The sequence below is a fragment of the Stegostoma tigrinum genome, chromosome 3, assembly GCF_030684315.1.
Source record: "Stegostoma tigrinum isolate sSteTig4 chromosome 3, sSteTig4.hap1, whole genome shotgun sequence".
Taxonomy (NCBI): domain Eukaryota; kingdom Metazoa; phylum Chordata; class Chondrichthyes; order Orectolobiformes; family Stegostomatidae; genus Stegostoma; species Stegostoma tigrinum.
The window spans coordinates 86,875,747-86,898,212 of record NC_081356.1 but is presented as its reverse complement, the minus strand read 5'-3'; the positions used below and the strand labels follow the sequence as shown (position 1 = coordinate 86,898,212).

The 22,466-nt window shown below is 43.0% G+C and overlaps 1 long non-coding RNA gene across 1 annotated transcript in view; it reads left to right on the top strand.

Moving 5' to 3' along the window:
• The window catches only part of LOC125451287 (uncharacterized), a 113,291-nt gene that overhangs the window by 34,170 nt on the left and 56,655 nt on the right, over positions 1-22,466 (top strand). The window contains exon 2 of the long non-coding RNA XR_007247263.2: positions 22,312-22,400. This is a non-coding gene — a long non-coding RNA (uncharacterized LOC125451287). The remainder of the gene's footprint in view (positions 1-22,311; positions 22,401-22,466) is intronic.

Genomic DNA, 22,466 nt, shown 5'->3' with positions numbered 1-22,466 from the left:
CAACCTTCTAATTTGTTCTTAATGCATCCTCTGGATAAAAGTCTTGACTTAACTCTGCATTTTTCCAAAAACACTAATGATATAGGGACATACTATCGTATGAGTACAATCATAAACTTATCTACATCCTTTTATGCTATACTGTGAGTACAGTTGTGAGAGTTATAAGCCTCCCTTTTGAACTTCATTATCATATTGTCGAGTGAGTATGAAGAAGCTGTAATACATTTGGCACTTGGTGTGATTCAGTATTCCAAGTGTTAATAAGTAAGAATTTGAATTTCAGCTCAGGGTGATTGATATGAAACTAATTAGAATGTGACTCTGTGAAGTTCATGAATGTGCTGCAGGCAGAATTGTGAGATTTATTTCACTGCTTAGAAAGGTGGCATGATTGTAATTTTTGATGAGCACATGTCATGAAATATATATGCACAATTTCAAATGTAACTCATGCAAGGTCAGACTGTAATATTATACTAGTTGAGATTGAGTTACCCATGGATTGACATGATATTTTCAACACTGCAGTGTTGATCACATTTTTTTAAAAACTGATATAGCTGAAGATCCACAGATACTTTCTGAGGCTGTAAGGTCTGGTACAGAAAAGAGCTGACCTGTGTGGCAAAGGCTGAACCTGTCACATGAGGGAGAGAAAAAATTTATGCTTTTGATTTCCTTGTTGACAAGTTTCTCGTTTTACTGAGGATACGTAGGAGAGTGAGGTTGTTTATTAGTCTAGCCTAAATCCCTTCAACTATGGGTGAGGGGAATTCAGTGAGCTAAAAATAGAAGGCAATTATGAAGGGCACTCAAATATTTGTACAATTTACCATAATTCCTTGGACACACAAAGGATAAAACGGAAAACACTTCCCATGCATCTGCAAATAACCGAGGGAACACCTGTAATTTTGAATCCAAAATAGCTGCTTGTTTCAATCTTGCCCCTCTTCATAAACATTAGCTGGATTTATATCACAGCATAGATGAGATCATTTTTATGAAGGAACAATATCAGTTTCATGTGAATCCAGATACAGTAGTCAGCATTACAGCAGGGTTACTTGCTGCTGGCCACAAAGAAAGCTGATCACAACAATTTAACAACCTCTTTGACATGGATTTCTCCTATTCTGACTTTAGTCTGAATCTGATACATAGTCAAGGGGATCACCAGTCTCCTGGCATTTGAAAAGTCACCAAGCCTATTCTAAAGAGACTACCCATCAAGGTTGAAATAGTATCAGAGATAATGGGAACTGCAGATGCTGGAGAATTCCAAGATAATAAAATGTGAGGCTGGATGAACACAGCAGGCCAAGCAGCATCTCAGGAGCACAAAAGCTGACGTTTCGGGCCTAGACCCTTCATCAGAGAGGGGGATGGGGAGAGGGAACTGGAATAAATAGGGAGAGAGGGGGAGGCGGACTGAAGATGGAGAGTAAAGAAGATAGGTGGAGAGAGTGTAGGTGGGGAGGTAGGGAGGGGATAGGTCGGTCCAGGGAAGACGGACAGGTCAAGGAGGTGGGATGAGGTTAGTAGGTAGCTGGGGGTGCGGCTTGGGGTGGGAGGAAGGGATGGGTGAGAGGAAGAACCGGTTAGGGAGGCAGAGACAGGTTGGACTGGTTTTGGGATGCAGTGGGTGGGGGGGAAGAGCTGGGCTGGTTGTGTGGTGCAGTGGGGGGAGGGGACGAACTGGGCTGGTTTAGGGATGCAGTAGGGGAAGGGGAGATTTTGAAACATCATGGGCCTCCTGCAGTGCCACAATGATGCCACCCGAAGGTTGCAGGAACAGCAACTCATATTCCGCCTGGGAACCCTGCAGCCATATGGTATCAATGTGGATTTCACCAGTTTCAAAATCTGGGGACAAAAGCCTTGGCAGTTCATCCTCTGAGGCTTGTGAATTATCTCCTCAGAGGTGTGCTTTCAGTGGCAGTGGGCAGAGACATGGAGACTGGGGTTGTTCTTTGTTTGTTGTCCTGCTTGGGAGGAAGGTCTGGAAGCTGCACAAATATATCATAAGATTTGTCAGAACATTGATACTTTATGTACAGCTAGAAGGAGCAAGGTGGAGGCTTTCTCATTCAATGTCTGTGGATAGCCAATCCCCTTTAGCAAATGAATGTTTGCCTTGCTCTCCTGTCAGCTCGGTCCTGTTCTTGAAAAGAGTCAGGAACCTTATTTCAGACATTCCAACCCCTGCTTTTTGGGCATGTTCATGTTTGTGGTGCCCTTTCATCTTCTGCAGGAGTAGGGCCGAATTAAGAAGCATTAGCCTGGGTGCATGAGCGCTATGCCTGCATTGATAAATACAGATAGAGATGTTAATCCCCAGAGCTGTGATTTTCCATGTGCATTGTAGTAAGAAGAATGTGGTGTGGAAAAATTAGGAGTTACCAGACTCTGATTGATTCATGCACCCATTTGATATACCTGTGTAATATTTATCCCAAAGTCATCTTTGTGATTGTTCCAACTAAGCCGTTGGACAAAAGCTAATAGATGTGTGTATTCTCTTAGTTGTGAAGAAAGGTCAATGAATGACGTGTTATCTGCAGGGTGATTTAGCTCATTTTATGTTTTAAGTTTGAGCTCTGCTTAATGTGTGAGAGGCAGTAACACAATATAAGTATCTCTCATAAAGATTCCAGGTGCCAGTTTTAGAATTGGAATTACAATTAGCTTTATTGTAAAATTATACTGTGACATGTTTACAGGACAGCACTTGCTGCGCCATTTCAGGTATTAAAAGTACCCAGTACAGATTCTTAACTACAAATTCTTAGGGAAAGGTAAAAGCATTGTGACTGCATTGGCAATCACACACGACAAGTTCACATTCATAAAACCATGAAGCACCCTGGCAAAGTGTAACAGACCTCTCATCCTCTTGCATCACAGGATTCAGGTTTCCTTGATCTACCCACAACCGTCTTCAGGACGATCTCTGGGAGGCATTGCTACTTATTTTTGCTTAGCCTCTGACAGCAGAATTCGGTGAGGGTGATGTACAGAGATGAACCGATACCCCTAGACTGCAAACAATGAAGTGTTGCTTGGGTTTTTCTAAAAATATGGTGCCTCAGAATGCGGACGGTCCAGACAGGGTTCAGAACTTCCTGCCTGCCTGTCCAATAAATATGGCCTCCATCCATGCGTTACCGTAGGTGATGGCCTAGTGGTATTATCACTAGACTATTAATCCAGAAACCCAGCTGATATTGTGGGGACCCAGGTTCGAATCTCATCATGGCAGATGGTAGAATTGGAATTCAAAACAAAAAGCCTGGAATTAAGAATTTACTGATCACGATGAAATCATTGCTGATTGTCAGAAAAACCCATCTGGTTCACTAATGTCCTCCAGTGGAGGAAATCTGCTATCCTCGCCTGGTCTGGCCGACATGTGACTCCAGACCCACAGCAATGTGCTTTACTCTCAACTGCCCTCTGAAATGGCCGTGTGAGCTACTCAGTTGTACCAATCGCTACAAAGACTCAAAGAAATGGAACTGGACAGATCACCTGGCATCGACTTAGGCACCATAAATAACAACAGCAGAAACAGCCTTGTCAACAATGCAAAGCCCTCCTCAATAACAACTGTGGGTTAGTGCCAAAATTGGGAGAGCTTTCTCACAGACTAGTCAAGCAACAGCCTGACAAAATCATTCTCACAGAATCATACCTTACATCCAATGTTCCAGACACCACCATCGCTTTCTCTGGATACGTCCTGTCTCACCGGCAGGACTGACTCAGCAAAGGGGGTGGCACAGTGATATACAGTCAGGAGGGTGTTGCTCCAGGAGTCCTCAACATTGACTCTGGACTCCATGAAGTCTCATGGCTTCAGGTTAAACATGGGTAAGAAAACCTCCTGCTGATTACCACATACCATACTCCATCATCTGATGAATCTGTACTCCTCCATGTTGAATAACACTTAGAGAATGGCAAGGGCACACCAAATGTTCTCTGGGTGGGAGATTTCAATGTCCACCACCAAGACTGGCTCGGGAGCAGTACTACTGATCAAGCTGGTTGGGCCCTACAGGACATAGCTGCTAGACTGGGTCTGCGGCAGGTGGTGAGGGAACCAAGCAGAGGGAAAAACTCACTTGACCTCATCCATACTAATCTGCCAGCTGCAGCTGCAACTGTTCATGACAGTAACGGTAAGAGTGACCATCGCACAGTCCTTGTGGAGACAAAGCCCCGCCTTCACATTAAGAACAACCTCCATGGTGTTGTGCGGTATTATCGCTGTGCGGGACAGACTTCACACCGATCTAGCAACTCAAGACTGGGCATCCATGGGGCACTGTGGGCCATCAACAGCAGCAGAATTGTACTCCAGCACAATCTGTAACCTCATTGCCCGGCATGTTCCCCACTCCACCATTACAGTCAATCCAAGGGATCAACCATGGTTCAATGAAGAGTGCAGGACAACATGCCAGGAGTAGCACCAGGCATACCTGAAGATGAGGTATCAACCTGGTGAAGTGACCAAACAGGACTACTTGCATGCCAAACAGTGAAAGCAGCAGATGACAGACAGAGCTAAGCGATTCCACAACCAATGGATCAAATCCAAGCCAATCATCCTGCCACATCCAGCAGTAAATAGTGGTGGGCAATTAAACAACTCACCGGAGGAAGAGGCTCCAAAAATATCCCCATCCTCAATGAGTGCCACATCAGTGCAAATAAGGCAACCTTCAGCTAGAAGTGCTCTGTGGATGATCCATCTCGGCCTCCTCCAGTGGTGCCCAGCATTACAGATACCAGCCTTCAGCCAATTTGATTCATTCCATGTGATATCAAGAAATGGTTAGAGACACTGTATACCGCAAAGGTTACGGGCCCTGGCAGCATTCTGGCTGTAGTACTGAAGACCTGTGCTCCAGAACTTGCTGCTCCACTAGCCAAGCTGTTCCAGTACAGCTCCAGGTCAAGGCCTAGGCCTGAAACGTCAGCTTTTGTGCTCCTGAGATGCTGCTTGGCCTGCTGTGTTCATCCAGCTACACACTTTGTTATCCAGTACAGCTCCAACATTGGTATCCACCCAACAATGTGGAAAGTTGCCCAAGTATGTCCTGTACACAAGAAGCGGGACTAATCCAACCCAGCCAATTACCGCCCCACCAGTCTACTCTCAATCATCAGAAAAGTGATAGAAGGTGTCATCAACAGCACTATAAAGCAGCACCTGCTCAGCGACACACAGTTGCGTTCCACCAGGGCCACTCATCTCCTGACCACATTACAGCCTTGGTTCAAACATGGACAATAGAGCTGAATTCCAGAGGTGAGGTGAGAGTGACAGCCCTTGATATCAAGTCCACATTCAACTGAGTTGGGCATCAAGGAGCCCTAGCAAAACTGGAATCAATGGGTATCAAGGAACAAACCCTCTGGTGGTTGGAGTCATGCCTGACACATAGGAAGATGACGATAGTTGTGGGACGTCAATCATCCCAGCTCCAGGACATCTCTGTAGGAGTTCCTCAGGGTAGTGTCCTAGGTCCAACCTTCATCAGCTGCTTCATCAATGACCTCCCCTCCATCATAAGGTCAGAATTGGGGATGTCCGCTGATGATTGCACAACGTTCAGCACCATTTATGACTCCTCAGATACTAAAGCAGTCTGTGTTCATCATGCAACAAGATCTGGACAATATCCAGGCTTGGACTGACAAGTGGCAAGTGATATTTGTGCCACACAAATGCCAGGCTATGACCATTACCAATAAAAGACAATCTAACTACCACCCTTTGACAGTCAATGGTGTTACCATCACTGAATCCCCCATTATCAACACCCTGGGACCAGAAACTCAACCGGACTCATTACATTAACAGAGTGTCTACAACAGCAAGCCAGAAGCCGGGAATACTGCGGCAAGAAACTCACCTCCTGACTCCTCAAAGCCTGTCCACCATCTACAAGGCATAAGTCAGGAGTGCGATGGAGTACTCCCCACTTGCCCGGATGAGTGCAGCCCCAACAACACTCAAGAAGCTTGACACCATCCAGAACAAAGCTTCCCACTTGATTGGCACTACATTCACAAGCATCCACTCCCTCCACCACCGTCACTCAGTTGCTGCAGTGTGTACTATCTACAAGATGTAGAAATTCGCCAAAGATCCTCAGACAGCACCTTCTAAACCTGCGATCATTTCCATCTGAAAGGACAAGGGAAGCAGATATATGGGAACACCATCATCCCCAAGTTCCCCTCCAAGTCACTCACTATCCTGGCTTGGAAATATATCACCGTTCCTTCACTGCCACTTGGTCAAAAACCTGGAATTCTGTCCCGAATAGTATTGTGGGTCAACCCACAGCTGGAGGACTGCAGCGGTTTAAAAAAGCAGCTCACCACTACCTTCTCAAGGGCAGCTAGGGATGGGAAAATAATGCCGGCCAGTCAGTGACGCCCACACCCCACAAATGAATTTTAAAAATGCATATATATTTAGTGAGTATAATGTAATCATGTGAGCAAAGCCATCATATCCCCGAGCACACATATTTCCCACTTTTAGACCTGCCTTTGCACTTAGTCTCAAAAAAAAGATTCTGCCCACATTGTCTGCAATGGGTTGTAAATGAGCACAATTGGAGTATAACATAAGAAAATGTGAATTTTGCCAGCTTAGTAGAAAGAATAGAAACGTTGCATATTATTTGATCGGTAAGAGATTGAAGCACTCTGAGCAAAAAAGGATCTGTGTGGTCACGTACATGAATCATGTAACAATTGTTATGCAAGTGATTAAGGAAGCTACTGAAATGTTATCATTTACCATGAAGGGAATGGAATATAAAAATGGACAGTTGCATTCTGCATGGCATTGGTGAGACCATATCTGGAGTACTGTGTGCAGTTTTTGTCTCCTTTTTTAAGAATAGCTTAGAGTTTTTTTTAATTTGTTAATGGAATGCAGGGAATGCCTTATTATCCATTTCTAATTACCCTAAAGAAAGTTGTCTGAGAACTGTCTTCTTGAACTATTTCAGTCCTTGAGATGGAGGGAGAGACATAATGATATTAGGAAGCAAGTTCCAGGGAGTTCCAGGATTCTGACCCAGTGTCAGTGAATGACAGTGAATATATTTCCAAATCATGATGCTGAGTGGTTTGGAGAGGAACTTCGCTGGTGGAGATATCCATGTGATTCTGCCACATTTGCCCTTCAAGGTGAAAGAGGTCATGGGTTTGGAGGGTACTGTCAGAGTAACTTTGGTAAGTTACCACAGTGCACCCTGTGGATGGTACACACTGCTGCTAGTGCAATTTATTGCATATACCTAATTATCCTGGAGAAGCTGGTGGTGAGCTGCCTTCTTGAACCACTGCAATTCTTGGAATGTAAGAACATCCACAGTGCTGTTTGGAAGGGAGCCCAACTCAGAAGATCCATTCAGTGGATACTTGATATGTAAAGGTTATTTTGTTTGGTAAAGATGGACAGTCTGGGCCTTTATCCTTTGAAGTTTTGAGGAAGGAAAGGTGATCTTATTGAAGCATATAAGTATCTGAGTGGGCTTGACATTGTGGGAACTCTTGTTGGACTCTAGAATAGGGAACATAAGTTAAAATTAAGAGGTATTCTATTTAACATGAAAATGAGATGAAGTAACTTCTCCCAGAGAGTCTTGAGTATTTGGAACGCATTTCTCTGGCGAGCAGAATGTCATTGAATACTTTTAAGGCAGAAGTAGATTATTCTTCGCTAAGAAGGACTGAAGGTTTGTCAGGGGCAGGTGCAAATATGAAGTTCCGCAAAGCCACAATCAGATCAGTCATGACTCATTTAATGAAACAGCATATTTGAGAGTGTGAGCATCCTACTCCTCTTTGTAACGCACATGTTTGCAAATATGATGTTTTTAAACATATAGTGAAAGTATCTGACATTCCAAAAATGTTAAGTGAGAGTTTCTCAGGGACAGTTAGAGTTATAAATTTCATATGATGCTAAAACCCTATTGACATTTTATTCAACAAAGTAATGCATTTTCCAGGTTTTAACAGCGAAGCAAGTTTCTAATGAAAGTATCTCTTGTCAATTCAATGATTTCTATTTGATTTCAATCTACATGAAACTTCAACATCACACCCTATGGAGACACAGAGATACGCTGACTACTGAGATTCCAAACGTGTAGAGCTGGGTGAACACTGCAGGCCAAGCAACATCAGAGGAGCAGGAAGGCTGCTGTTTTGGGCCTAGACCCTTCACTACTGCCAGATTTCCACATCTCCCTCCAAGTTTCAATTGAGAAACCGTGTGCATTGCAGACAATTTACTTTCAGATATATCAGTAAAGGAAGGGGAATTTGCTAACATTTCCTTTCCGATCACACATATAAAAACTGGTGTGGATGTTCAGTCAGGAAAAGGATACATCATAGCCAATAGATCAAAATCTCCATGCCAGTGTAAAATACTTCAAGATGTTAATTTTAGTCATTTAAAGAAAAGTGAGAATGTCTCAAATGTGGTAATTTAAAAATTAGTAAATTTGCTTTTGAATGTCAAGCTTGTCTGATGATTGAGATCTTTTAGAGATAGTAGGGACTGCAGATGCTGGAGGATCTGAGATAACAAGTTATAGAGCTGGATGCACACAGTAGCCCAAGCAGCCTCACAGGAGCAGGAAAGCTGATGTTTCAGGGCTGGACCCTTCATTTGTATTTAAAACTGTGCTGGCCACCTGGATTAGTTGGGAGTGATAATATATCATATGGTATGGTTTTAGAAATTCTGCAATGTGTCCTGTGCTGGAATCAAAGTCTGAAATCATATGCTGTTCAAGGTCCCATATGCAGCATAAACCAGAATGAAAGGATTATTATTACCATGCAAGGACTGCTCAAATTATAAAACATTTAAAACTATTTAGTTTTGGGAATAGATATGAGCTTTTTATTATGCATTAATGCCACCTCTAACCAAATAAATAGCTTATAGTTATCTACCCACTAAACTAGTAAATGTTCTCCTGCTGTGTATATTATAAACAATAAATTCATCATGTCTAATATTTGAAGTGAAAGGCTATGAACATGCAGCTATATGATACCAAAAATAATATTGTAATTACATTATTATTTATGCAAACAAAAGCAAAGTATTCCCAGAATGTGTATGTACAACACAGATTATGCAACATAATCTAATGAACAATAAGCTACCATAGGCCATGTTCGAGGGAGGGTGATGGTGCCTACTGCATGAGCAATGACAATACTGGAAATACTGTACCATAAGGAGCACTATGAGAAACTGACTGCTTTTAATCTTCTTGGGAGGAATTTTTTTTTAATTCACTCATGGGATGTGGGTATCACTAGCTAAGCCAGTATTCATTACCTGTCTCTTGTTGCTCACAAAGGCAGAGTAATGTGTAATTAAATAATAACAGAATTACTCTTTTTAAAAGTAACAATTTGACCTCCTTTATTTGTTATGTATTATGGAAGAATACAATGGAAACATACAGAATTATTAAATGGATGTTACTTCTAATACAATGATACCCAGCTACCCCTGGAACTGTAGTAATAGTAAATGGGGCCATGAGGTTCCACTAGCTCTGAGTTTGCACTCCGTATTGGCACTGATGCCTAGGTAGCATCTAGCACTGAATTTGATATGTGATAGCACATCTCTCAGTCTCTTTCTCTAAGTCATGGGCTGCTGCCTGTGGCTGCTTTAGCATCCTTGGAAGCTCAACCACCACAACGGTAAGGCTAAAGCTTGGTGCTGTGGAATTTTTTGGTTTCGAACATTGGCCAGCTCAACAACATCAAAAGCATCCATTGCGTTCTGGCCAAGGACTCCGAGCTGCAACAGCTCAGATAAAGTAATGAATTGATAAGTCCATAAAATAGCATTTTTACAAAGTGCTTTAAAATCATATCTTTTCATCTTTTATGATATGTTAGAACATAGAACATTACAGCGCAGTACAGGCCCTTCGGCCCTCAATGATGCGCCGACCTGTGAAACCAAACTGAAGCCCACCTACCCTACACTATTCCATTATTATCCATATGATTATCCAATGACCATTTAAATGCCCCTAAAGTTGGTGAGTCTACTACTGTTGCAGGCAGGGCATTTCACGTCCTTACAACTCTCTGAGTAAAGATCTGTTGATCTATAACAACAACATAAATAACAATGAAATGAATATTACTATGCTGTTTTATTGCTATTTTGTTTTTGCTGGTGCTTGGGATTGCATGAATTTGAAAAATTAAAATGGTGTTATGTGGAAAACAACTTGACAACTACTGTTCTAATGTGATATAATTGTGCTTGTCCAAGAAAATGTGCTATTACTTATGATTTATTAAACCTCTTGTCTACTACATTTCTAATGGGGATCTTCTGGCTCAGGGGCCTTAGCATTTGCAATGTCAGCTGCTTCAAGGCACTAAGCTTGCCATGGTTGTTAGCTTTGGATGGTTCTTTTTGGAACTATAACGCTACATGAAGGTTACAGTTAAAAATGATACACCGCACAAGATTTTTTAAAAAATACTCATTTATGAAACAGAAGCAACAAACTAACTAGAGGCAAGGAATAATTGTTTTTAAAATATTCTCAATGTACTTTCAAACTTATACACACTGGTGTATCATTCTGATGAACTAAAGAAGACTGACAGCCCTAGATATCAAGGTAGCGTTCGACCGAGTTGGGCATCAAGGAGCCCTAGCAAAACTGGAAACAATGGGTGTCAAGGTGCAAACACACCAGTGGCTGGAGTCATGCCTGACACATAGGAAGATGGTTGTGGTTGTTGGAGGCCAATCATCCCAGCTCCAGGACACCTTTGTGGGAGTTCCCCTGGGTAGTGTCCTTGGCCCAACCATCTTCAGCTGCTTCATCCATGACCTTCCCTCCATCATAAGGTCAGAATTGGGGATGTTCGCCGAAGATCGTACAATGTTCAGCACTTTTTGCAACTCCTCATACTGAAGCAGTCTATGTTCAAATGTAACAAGATCTGGACAATACCCAGGCTTGGGCTGACAAGTGGCAAGTGACGTTTGCACCACACAAATGCCAGGCTGTGACCATCTCCAAAAAGAGACAATCTAACTACCACCCCTTGACATTCAATGGTGTTACCATCACTGAATCCCACAATATCAACATCCTGGGCTTATCATTGACCAGAAACTCAACTGGACTCACCACATTAACAAATTGGCTGCAATAGCAGGCCAGAAGTGGGAATACTGCGGTGAGTAACTCACTTCCTAACTCCATCATCAAGGCACAAGCCAGGAGTGTGATGGAATACTCCCCACTTGCCTGGATGAGTGCAGCCCCAACAACACACAAGAAGCTTGATACCATCCAGGACAAAGTAGCCCGCTTGATTGGCACCACATCCACAAGCATCCACTCCCCCCACTACCGAATCTCAGTAGCAACAGTGTGTGTCATCTACAAGTTGCGCTGCAGAAATTCACCAAAGATCCTCAAACAGCACCTTCCAAACCCATGACCACTTCCATCAAGAAAGACAAGGGTAAAAGAAAAATGGTAACACCATCACCTTCTAATTCACCTCCAAGCCACTCACCATCATCACTGTTCCTTCACCGTCGCTGGGTCAAAGTCCTGGAATTCCCTTCCTTAAGGTATTGTGGGACAACCCACAGAAGAGTGATTGCAGCGGTTCAAGAAGGCAGCTCACCAATACCTTCTCAAGGACAACTAGGGATGGGCAAGAAATGCTGGCCAGCCAGCAACACCCACATTCCACAAAGGAATAGACATAAAAAGAAAAACATACTGAAGGATTTTGAAGATTCTCTTGCAGTTGAGTTGAATCTATTCATTGCCACCAGGTAATAAATGAGTGGAATGATTGGCTGCCCATTTTAAACCCTGCTTTTTCATAACAAAGAAAATAAAGTGAGATGTAAGTAGGTGGTCAATTTGCTGCCAGTATCCTACCCAATGCGAATGAACCCCAATATACATTGTGCATCTCCAGCTTTTATTGTTTTTTTGAACATGGAAGAGACTAATCATATTGGAACAGAATTCTCTAAACCCTGTGCAGTATTTTTCATGGTTCATCACTAAATATACAAGAATTACAACTTCTCTTGATGCATGAAACTTTCTGTGTTTTTCAATGTGTAAGTTTTGCAAAAACCTTCTGTAGTGATTTATATTTCGTTCTTTCATGAGTGGGACAGTTAGCAAGCCAAAAAAGGTTATTCTGTAAATCCTATAGTCTCTCCTTTATGTTACAACACTAAGATGTTATATGGAAACAAATTGCTAGCTATTTGTTAACGATTTGCTTTTAAGCAATAGTAATCTTCTTTAAAATGTGTTCATTTTCCAAGTGTCAGCTGTAAACGGCTTTGGTGAAAAGTTTCAGATAACATGCTTTCACGCCGTATTTGAATGACAGCTCTAGGCAGCATTGCCACTCAGTATTTGTGAGATGGTAAAAATTATCTGCAATCGAGGATTAAGAGGGACAAGGTTTTATCCTGTAATTCCACTCCTGTCAGTTGAAGAGCACTGACTGTGCCCCTGTCTTGAATAAAGCAATTTGTGTCAACGCTGCAGAAGCACAAAGATATGGTGCTGTCTGCACTTCAGTACCAGGGTGGAGGACTTTACTAGTTTATTACACACAAAGGTTAGGGAACTAACTCAATCCTCAGCAGACTAATTAACTGCTACAGTTAAAAAAATGAAGACTTATCAGGTGTTTGCAAATCAGGTCAAGGAATCTTAAATTCAAGGAAGTTAAGAAAACTCTGCCAATAATCAGTCGAGCTTGTACTTTAAAGTTAAAGAATGATGAGAACACTGATCTATCTTTAAATAGCCATTAAAGTAGATAACAAATACATTATTAAGGCCACAAAATAACAAAGGAATTTCATGACAGCAAGTAATTATTAAGCAGCAAAGACTAGTGAGAAATTCTAGGGGTGTGTAGTGACATCTCTGAACAGGTTGAAGAGAAAAATTGGTTAAATCATTTGAAAAAAATCTTGGGCTCTTGCGGCACGATGGTAGTGTCCCTACTTTGAAGACCAAGGGGGTGGTGGAGTAGCAGTGCAGCCTGAGAGCTCCTGCCCAGAGCTCTTCTGCACATTGGTATCCCCTCTATCTCTGAGCCAGGGGACTTAGGTTCAAGTCCCACTTGCTCCAGAAGTATGTAATATCATCTCAAAACAGTTGATCAAGACAATAGATTTTTTAGAGAGAAATTCTTCCTAACATGGTATTTTTGATAAAGCATTTTTCTAAAAATAATAAAGCAGAAATAAATGGAAGACTAACACAAGTACGCTGGATCTCTCTCCTTTTGTCTTTGCAGCAGAAATGGTAACACAAAGGAAAGAGGATCCCTTCCTGCAAATCTTCACCTCCACTCGGTTCGCAACAAACAACTGCACCTCCCAGTCGCGAACCATTTCAACTCCCCCTCCCATTCCTCAGATGACATGTCCATCATTGGCCTCCTGCAGTACCACAATGATGCCACCCGAAGGTTGCAGGAACAGCAACTCATATTCCGCTTGGGAACACTGCAGCCCAATGGCATCAATGTGGACTTCACGAGCTTCAAAATCTCCACTTCCCCCACTGCATCCCAAAACCAGCCCAGTTCTTGCCCTCCTCCCCCCACCGCATCACACAACCAGCCCAGCTCTTCCCCCCCACCCACTGCATTCCAAAACCAGTCCAGCCTGTCTCTGCTTCCCTAACTTGTTCTTCCTCTCACCCATCCCTTCCTCCCACCCCAAGCCGCACCTCCATTTCCTACCTACCACTTCATCCCGCCTCCTTGACCTGTCCATCTTCCCTGGACTGACCTATCCCCTCTCTACCTCCCTACCTATACTCTCCTCTCTACCTATCTTCCTTTCTCTCCATCTTCGGTCCGCCTCCCGCTCTCTCTCTATTTATTCCAGTTCCCTCTCCCCATCCCCCTCTCTGATGAAGGGTCTAGGCCCGAAACGTCAGCTTTTGTGCTCCTGAGATGCTGCTTGGCCTGCTGTGTTCATCCAGCTCCACACTTTGTTATCTTGGATTCTCCAGCATCTGCAGTTCCCATTGTCTCCCTCAGTACTGACTGCCCAACAGTGCAACTATCCTTCAGTATTAACCCTACGACTGCATAGTACTCCCTTGGTACTGACCTTCTGAAAGTGCAGCTCTGCCTTTCCATGTCACTTGACAGTACCCCAAAGACTCAGCAAAGAGTGGGAGAGTGGCTCAGTTGTTAGCACTACTGCCTCTCAGCACCAGGGATCCAGGTTCAAGCCCAGGCTCCAGTGACCATGTGGAATTTGTACACTCTCCTCATATCTGCTTGGGTTTCCTCTGGTGCTCTAATTTCCTACAGTTCAAAGATGTACAGGTTAGGTGGAATGGCCTTGCTAAATTGTCCATGGTGTTCAAGGATGTGTAGGTTAGGTGGATTTGTCAAGGTAAGTGCAGGGTAAGGATAGGGCACTGTATGTGGGTGGGATGCTCTTTGGAGGGTCACTGTGGACTAGATGGACCGAAGGGGCCTGCTTTCACACTGCAGGGATTCTGTGACTCAAATGCATTGGGAAGGCTTAACACTGAAGGACAACTGTTTAAGTTAAGTCTCATGGTCTCTTCTTGTGTTTCCCAACGATATCAAGATAATGAGATTTATCCATTCACCAGAACCAGACCTTGTGCTGCCAGAATAAATCTCTGTCCAAACACAATTTAGAACCATACCCTTCCCCAGAACATATGCTGTTATATCTTTGTGCTTGATTAATTAAGTTTGCAGAGGATGATGAATACGTGACTACTTTGTACCAGGTGGAAAACAGGCAGATGCAATTGTGAGGCCACCCCATGGAGTATGGAGGATGGAGGAAAGGCACAGACCTGTTCACCTGAGCACGGAGGCTGGGTCATGAGAAAATAAGCTCTAAGTTGACCAGTAACAGGAGACATGCTGCTGCATATCAGTGTTCTGTGGTAGTGTAGGGTCATGGCTATAGATGGAGGAACATATTTAGCTTATTTACACCGCCATACCTTGGGGATATTGGCAAATGAGCTCCTCCAGTAAGAGAGTGGCAAACCTCATGAACAGCCGTACCTGGTAGCACTTGGAATGTATGCAAAAACATTACACTGATGGTCACAGATTGCATTCCACACTATTTTGTATTGATAAGTGGGGTTAATGTTATAATGATAAATGGAGCAGAACCAGTTGTGGCCCAGCTGATGGCACTCACCAGTTGTCCAGAGTGCTAGCCAAGGGATGAGGCAGTCACAGAGAGAATGAGGCTTCCATTCTCTTTGTAGCATTACCATCATCTTTAGCCTCTCTGTCAGAAGGTCTATGTCTGTAGTAGGGCACATTGATAAAGGATGGCCCTGCAGTGATGCTGGCACAGGAGATTCTCCAAGTATTCCCTGTAATTTTTGCCACATGTCAGATCAAAACACTGCATTAGATTTGTAGATCTATGCAGTTGATATTTTTGCAATGCAGATCATTCTTGTCGCCCTGATATATTTTCATCTTTATAGAAATAAGAGACCTTGCGAAAATTTATGCTCAAGGACTTGTCAGTCTATTCAATGTGTATAATACTTTAAAATTACAAATCAATTTCATGGCATCTGATTTACCAATGAAACAGTCAAAGGCAGCTGATGCAAGGGAAGACCACCACCTGCGTGTTGCCATTCAAACTGCGCAACAACCTTACGTGCAGCAATGATGCCATTCCTTCACAGTGGCAGGGTCAAAGTCCTGGAGCCTACTTCCTAACAGCATTATGGGTGTACCTATGCTACATGGACTACAGTGATTCGCTGAAAACTAACAAGAGGGTACAGCAAGCAGTTAAGGAGGCTAATGTTATATTTATTACAAGAGGACCCTAATGCAGGAGTAGAGGTGCAATGAAAGAGAGCCCTAGTGAGACCATGCCTGGATATGGCGTGTAGTTTTGCTCTTACACCTATAGAAAGATATACTTGTTAAAGAGGCAATGCAATTAAACTAATCATTGGAGAGATTGTGCTATGAGCACAAATTAAATAAACTAGGCCTATAGAAAAATAAGAGGTGATCTAATTCAAACTTGTTACAGGCATCAACAGTTTAGGTATAGGAAAGATATTTTCCCTGGCCTAGGGAGCCTTGAACCAAAGAGCATAATTCCAGAATAAGGAGCAGGCATTTTAGAACAGAGATGAGGAGGAATCTCTTAACTTTTAACTGACGTCTCACAAGGATTCATTCTCAGCCCCCTACTGTACTCCCTGCACACCCGCAACTATGTAGCAGAATTCCATACAAACACCATCTATAGGTTTGCTGATGACACCACCGTGGTACTTTGGATATCAAACTATGTTGAGTCAGAATATGTGAAGACGATGGAGTGCTTTGTTTCATGGTGCAGTGATAACAACCTCTCTCAATGTCAGCAAAACAAAAGAACTGATCATCGACTGCAGGGAGAAAGGAGAACATGTCCCTATTCTCACCAATGGAGCTGAGGTGGAGAGAGTCGAGAACATCACTCCTAGGAGTGATTGTAACCAACAATCTGCCCTGGACCTCCCACATAGATGTGATGGTCAAGAAGGCACAGCAACGCCTCTTCTTCCTCAGCAGCTCAGGAAATTTGGTATGTCCGTGAGGACCCTCATCAACTTTTACAGATGTACCACAGAAAGCATACTAGGGTCTAGGCCCAAAACATCAGCTATCCTGCTCCTATGATGCTGCTTGGCCTGCTGTGTTCATCCAGCTCTACACCTTGCTATTCAGGTGCATAACAGCTTGGTATGGCAACTGCTCTACCCAGGATCGTAAGAAACTACAGAAAGTTGTGTGCACAGTCCAGGCCATCACAGAACCCAAACTCCTATCCATAGGCTCTGTTTACATTTCATGTTGCTGCCGAAAGGCTGCCAACAAAGACCCCTCCCACTTTGGTAAGTCTCTCTTCCAATTTCTGTGAAGCAGAAGATACAGAACCTTCAATATGTGGACCAATTGGTTCAAGAACAGCTTTTTCCCTGCTGTTTTTAGACTGTTGAATGAACTTCTCTCACTTCAAATAATGTTGACCTCGCTAAAATTGATCTTGACTTGTGCACCTCCTGTGCAGCCATAACCTTTTATGCCTTGGTCTATTAGGCACCCTGAGAGCTGTATGTTCTTGTTTGCTATGATCTGCCTCTACTGCTCACAAAACAAAACTCTTCACTCTATTAGGTACACGTGACTGCAATGAATCAAATCAAACTCAAAAGGTTGTGACACTTTGCACTTCTCTGTTCATTGAGTATAAGGGTTATGGAATTAGTGCAGGAAAACAGTGCTGAAGTAGAAGATCAGTCGTGATCTCATTAAATTGTGCAGCAAGCATGGCCTGTTCCTTCTCCTACCTCTTATTGAAGGTGGTGGCTCGCCACCAGCTTCTCAAGGGCTATGAAGAATGGGTAATTAATTTTGACTTTGCTAACAAGGGCCACATCCCCATGAATGAATAGAAAAAACGTTGTACCAGTCTGCAGTGTTGCTGGTGAGCCTCAGAATGTGATTGATTTTGGTGAGATTTGGATTGTGGCCAGGGTGGAAGTCCTGGAGTTAGAGACTGTGTAAAGTCGGAGATCCCAGGACTCTGAGCAGAGGTGATTATGGAGAGTGCTAACTCTTGATTCATTTCATGCTGCACAGCCCCAGGAATGCTCAACATTGCTGTGCTTGCAACTCACTCAGACCTAACCAAATTTGCAGTTTGCACTAGTTACTGAGCAATCACTGCTTCTGACATGTGTGAAGGATACCTCTTGTTTAACAGTTAGAAAGATGACATCTGGCAGAGGCTGCGCCAGTGCTCAATGGATGAAAATAAAAGTCTGGATTAAAATAAATCCAATTTTTCAGGACCTAACTAATACATATAAGAAATTTTAGGTGATCAACAACTTGAACATCAACTTGAATTTATAACTTATGGGACTCAAGACAAATATCCAAACATGAGATCTAAAGGCAAACAGAAATTTTGTGCACTTGGACAGTCCAGTAGTTACAAGACTGGAGAGCTGAAATCAAACTTCAATCACTGCTGAAATGTGCATTCCGACCTCTTGTATCAGGTCACGTTTACTATTGTTGGATGGATTGTTATGGGAAGCAAGGAGAATTGGCTGGGATGCAATGATTCTTTAATCTGTTGCCAAAATCTGCCTTCTTTCATGCTAACTGTGGAGCAGGAACAATGGCATCCACAAAAATGTCCCTGGCTAATACTTCTCACTTTACTAAGCAGGGAACACAATATGATGTGAGGGATTCAGCTAAGACAGACAAGGCCAAGAAGCGATTGGAAATATACAAGAAATCTGTATATACTGCGGAGAAGTCTGCAGTCTCTTTAAGATCTAGGCAATTTAATTTCTACAATGCACCACAGTGCAGTTTATGTGGAGCCAATTGCAGTGCTCGTTATCTTGGCTTCATTCTCATCAGTCACTGAAGTGACAGGGAATTGTTCAAACACCTTGTGATTATGAAATTGCCTTGCATTTCACTCAGACAGATGGAGAAATTGTCTGGGAGAAATGCTCTCAGTTTGGTGCCCTGCAGGATGATTGTAATGGGCAGAGAAGAATTGATATTTCTGATTGAACATTGTATTTATCTCGATTTTTTTGTTAACCCAAACATCATTGGGTATTGAAGATGGAATCCCCATCATAGATCAGACAATTTATTTGAAAGATAATTTGACATGAGCTTCTTAAAGGCTTTTAATAACACTTTTTTCAGTCTTTGTATTTAATGACCTGTCTTATCTGTGATTCACAACTCCTTGAATACACGAAAGTAATTTCATATCTCCAAGATAATGCATCCATCTTAGTTGTCATTGAAGTATATTTTTATGTCGGAGGATCATTATTCATTTTGTAGGTTTTGTGAGCTTATCTTCTTTCAGCTTCATATTTTTTGCTAAGAAGCATCATTTTGTGTTTTAATAAGATTACTCCATTCAATTAGGTTGAATCTGTTTAATAAATAGTCAATTACCCTAGAAATGTTCTGTTTCTAAAAGCATTCAATGAACTTTTAAAACAACTGTGAAAAATGTTTCCCTCCTTGGTAATGGATTTCAAAGCTTCAAAAGACATAGCCATATCGAGTCAAACAGGTTTATACCAAGCACAAAAGCGTGATAAATTAAGATCAGGGTAATGGAAACTGTGAAGATTCCTGATTAAAGTAATAAACAACGCAGCTTTGAAGCCTCAGAACTCAGTTAAAACTGTTACAGGAAGTGACATGGATTGAATAAACCTTCTTTGTCAGAATAAAGCTTTAAATGATTTTTGGTAATAAAGTGTGGAGCTGGATGAACACAGCAGGCCAAGCAGCAACTCAGGAGCACAAAAGCTGATGTTTTGGGCCTAGACCCTTCAACCTCTCTGATGAAGGGTCTCGGCCCAAAACGTCAGCTTTTGTGCTCCTGAGATGCTGCTTGGCCTGCTGTGTTCATCCAGCTCCACACTTTATTATCTTGGATTCTCCAGCATCTGCAGTTCCCATTATCACTTTAAATGATTTTTGGTTTGTTTACTGCAATGCATTCGCAGAATTCTAGCAAACACTTTCTCTCTTAGCTGGCATTATCTCTCTTGTGAGTAAGAAATGGATGATAGAGGTGGATGTTGGCATAATTGCCTCCCATAGAGGGGACAGGATTGGTGGCAGGGTGATTAGTGGCTAATGGGGTGGGTAGCTCGGAGTACTCGACTTATTAATTGAAATAACAATTTTGTTGGTCATGACAAAAAGGCACAGTTTTCCTCAGGACAGCAAGGGATGGTGCCTTAAGGCAAATCTACTCGAATCTCCAAATAAACATTCATTCAATCAGGCCTTTGGTAACACACAACTTGAGAATTATTGAAAAAAGACACATTTTATTGAAAGTTTTCATCTTGCACTTATCAGGATAATTTGCATGAGATATCAATATAAGGGGAAACCAATGTTTATACCATATCAGAGGTTGGCAAATTGACAATTGGAATCTGATTTGTAGAGCTGTTGCTGTGGAGAATGGAACAATTAATGACTGATAGTTAACTGAAGTTTGTTTAAATTTTAAATCAGGTAGGTTGATTCTAATTACTCACAGTGTGGCCTGAGAACTGAAACAGAAAATGGATGTTACTTATGTAGTTGAGTTGAAACAGATGGAGAATGTATCGTTGGTAATGGGAACTGCAGATGCTGGAGAATCCAAAATAATAAAATGTGAGGCTGGATGAACACAGCAAGCCCAGCAGCATCTCAGGAGCACAAAAGCTGATGTTTCGGGCCTAGACCCTTCATCAGAGAGGCGGATGGGGTGAGGGTTCTGGAATAAATAGGGAGGGGGGGGGGAGGCGGACCGAAGATGGAGAGAAAAGAAGATAGGTGGAGAGGAGAGTATAGGTGGGGAGGTAGGGAGGGGATAGGTCAGTCCAGGGAAGACGGACAGGTCAAGGAGGTGGGATGAGGTTAGTAGGTAGGAGATGGAGGTGTGGCTTGGGGTGGGAGGAAGGGATGCGCGTCTCCCGCATTTCCCGTCACATCCCTCACACCCCGACCCCGCCACAACCGCCCAAAGAGGATCCCCCTCGTTCTCACACACCACTCCACCAACCTCCGGATACAACGCATCATCCTCCGACACTTCCGCCATCTACAATCCGACCCCACCACCGAAGACATTTTTCCATCCCCACCCTTGTCTGCTTTCCGGAGAGACCAATCTCTCCGTGACTCCCTTGTTCGCTCCACACTGCCCTCCAACCCCACCACACCTGGCACCTTCCCCTGCAACCTCAGGAATTGCTACACTTGTCCCCACACCTCCTCCCTCACCCCTATCCCAGGCCCCAAGATGATTTTCCATATTAAGCAGAGGTTCACCTGCACATCTGCCAATGTGGTATACTGCATTCATTGTACCCGGTGTGGCTTCCTCTACATTGAGGAAACCAAGCAGAGTCTTGGGGACCGCTTTGCAGAACACCTCCGCTCGGTTCGCAATAAACAACTACACCTCCCAGTCGCAAACCATTTCCACTCCCCCTCCCATTCTTTAGATGACATGTCCATCATGGGCCTCCTGCAGTGCCACAATGATGCCACCCGAAGGTTGCAGGAACAGCAACTCATATTCCGCTTGGGAACCCTGCAGCCCAATGGTATCAATGCGGACATCACCAGCTTCAAAATCTCCCCTTCCCCCACTGCATCCCAAAACCAGCCCAGTTCGTCCCCTCCACCCACTGCATCCCAAAACCAGTCCAACCTGTCTCTGCCTCCCTAACCTGTTCTTCTTCTCACCCATCCCTTCCTCCCACCCGAAGCCGCACCTCCATCTCCTACCTAATAACCTCATCCCACCTCCTTGCCCTGTCCGTCTTCCCTAGACTGACATATCCCCTCCCTACCTCCCCACCTATACTCTCCTCTCCACCTATCTTCTTTTCTGTCCATCTTCGGTCCGCCTCCCCCCCTCTCCCTATTTATTCCAGAACCCTCACCACATCCGCCTCTCTGATGAAGGGTCTAGGCCCGAAACGTCAGCTTTTGTGCTCCTGAGATGCTGCTGGGCCTGCTGTGTTCATCCAGCCTCACATTTCATTATCTTGGAGAATGTATCGTGTTCTTTCCGTCTGCAAGAAACAGGGTCTTGGTTTTTTATATATATGTATATCAATCAGAGTCAATTTGTCAACCAATCAGCATTTTCATCTCCTGCATCATAAATGTTATCTTCCCTTTACATGGTATTTCTTGCAAATTGTCCTGATTAGTGTTAAACAAAAAGTTTTAACAAAGCGTACCCTTTTTTCCTGCAAAACATTTAATCCTGAAATTGCATATATAAAACAATTCATTGTTTTGCTTTAGAAGCTTATTTCCTTGTGCTTATGGGTCTTAAGCCTCCAAGATCCCAGAATTGTTAATAAATGGTGACATTATTAAACACATAGAAAGACATTGACTATTTGAAGGTAATCAGAACGGATTTGTAAAGGCCCTCACACCAAGCCACTGCTATTTTTGCCTGGTGATTATCGCATCGGATAAAAACAACGTTTTTGCTGGTATTTACGCAATAATCTCAACAAATCTATTTTGAAATTTCAAAACTATGTAGTTTCCCTGAATTCAAATTTGAATTTTGTTTTCCAGTGTTTTACCAGTTAATGCCTGACGGTCATCTCCGAAAACTGACTTTCCTCTAAAACTTGTGGAAAAGTCCAAGTACCACTTTCTACTAGGTAAGTGCCAAATCTGAAGCGTGAGACCTGCCTACTGCTTGCCAAAAGGCTGTGATGAACTTACCT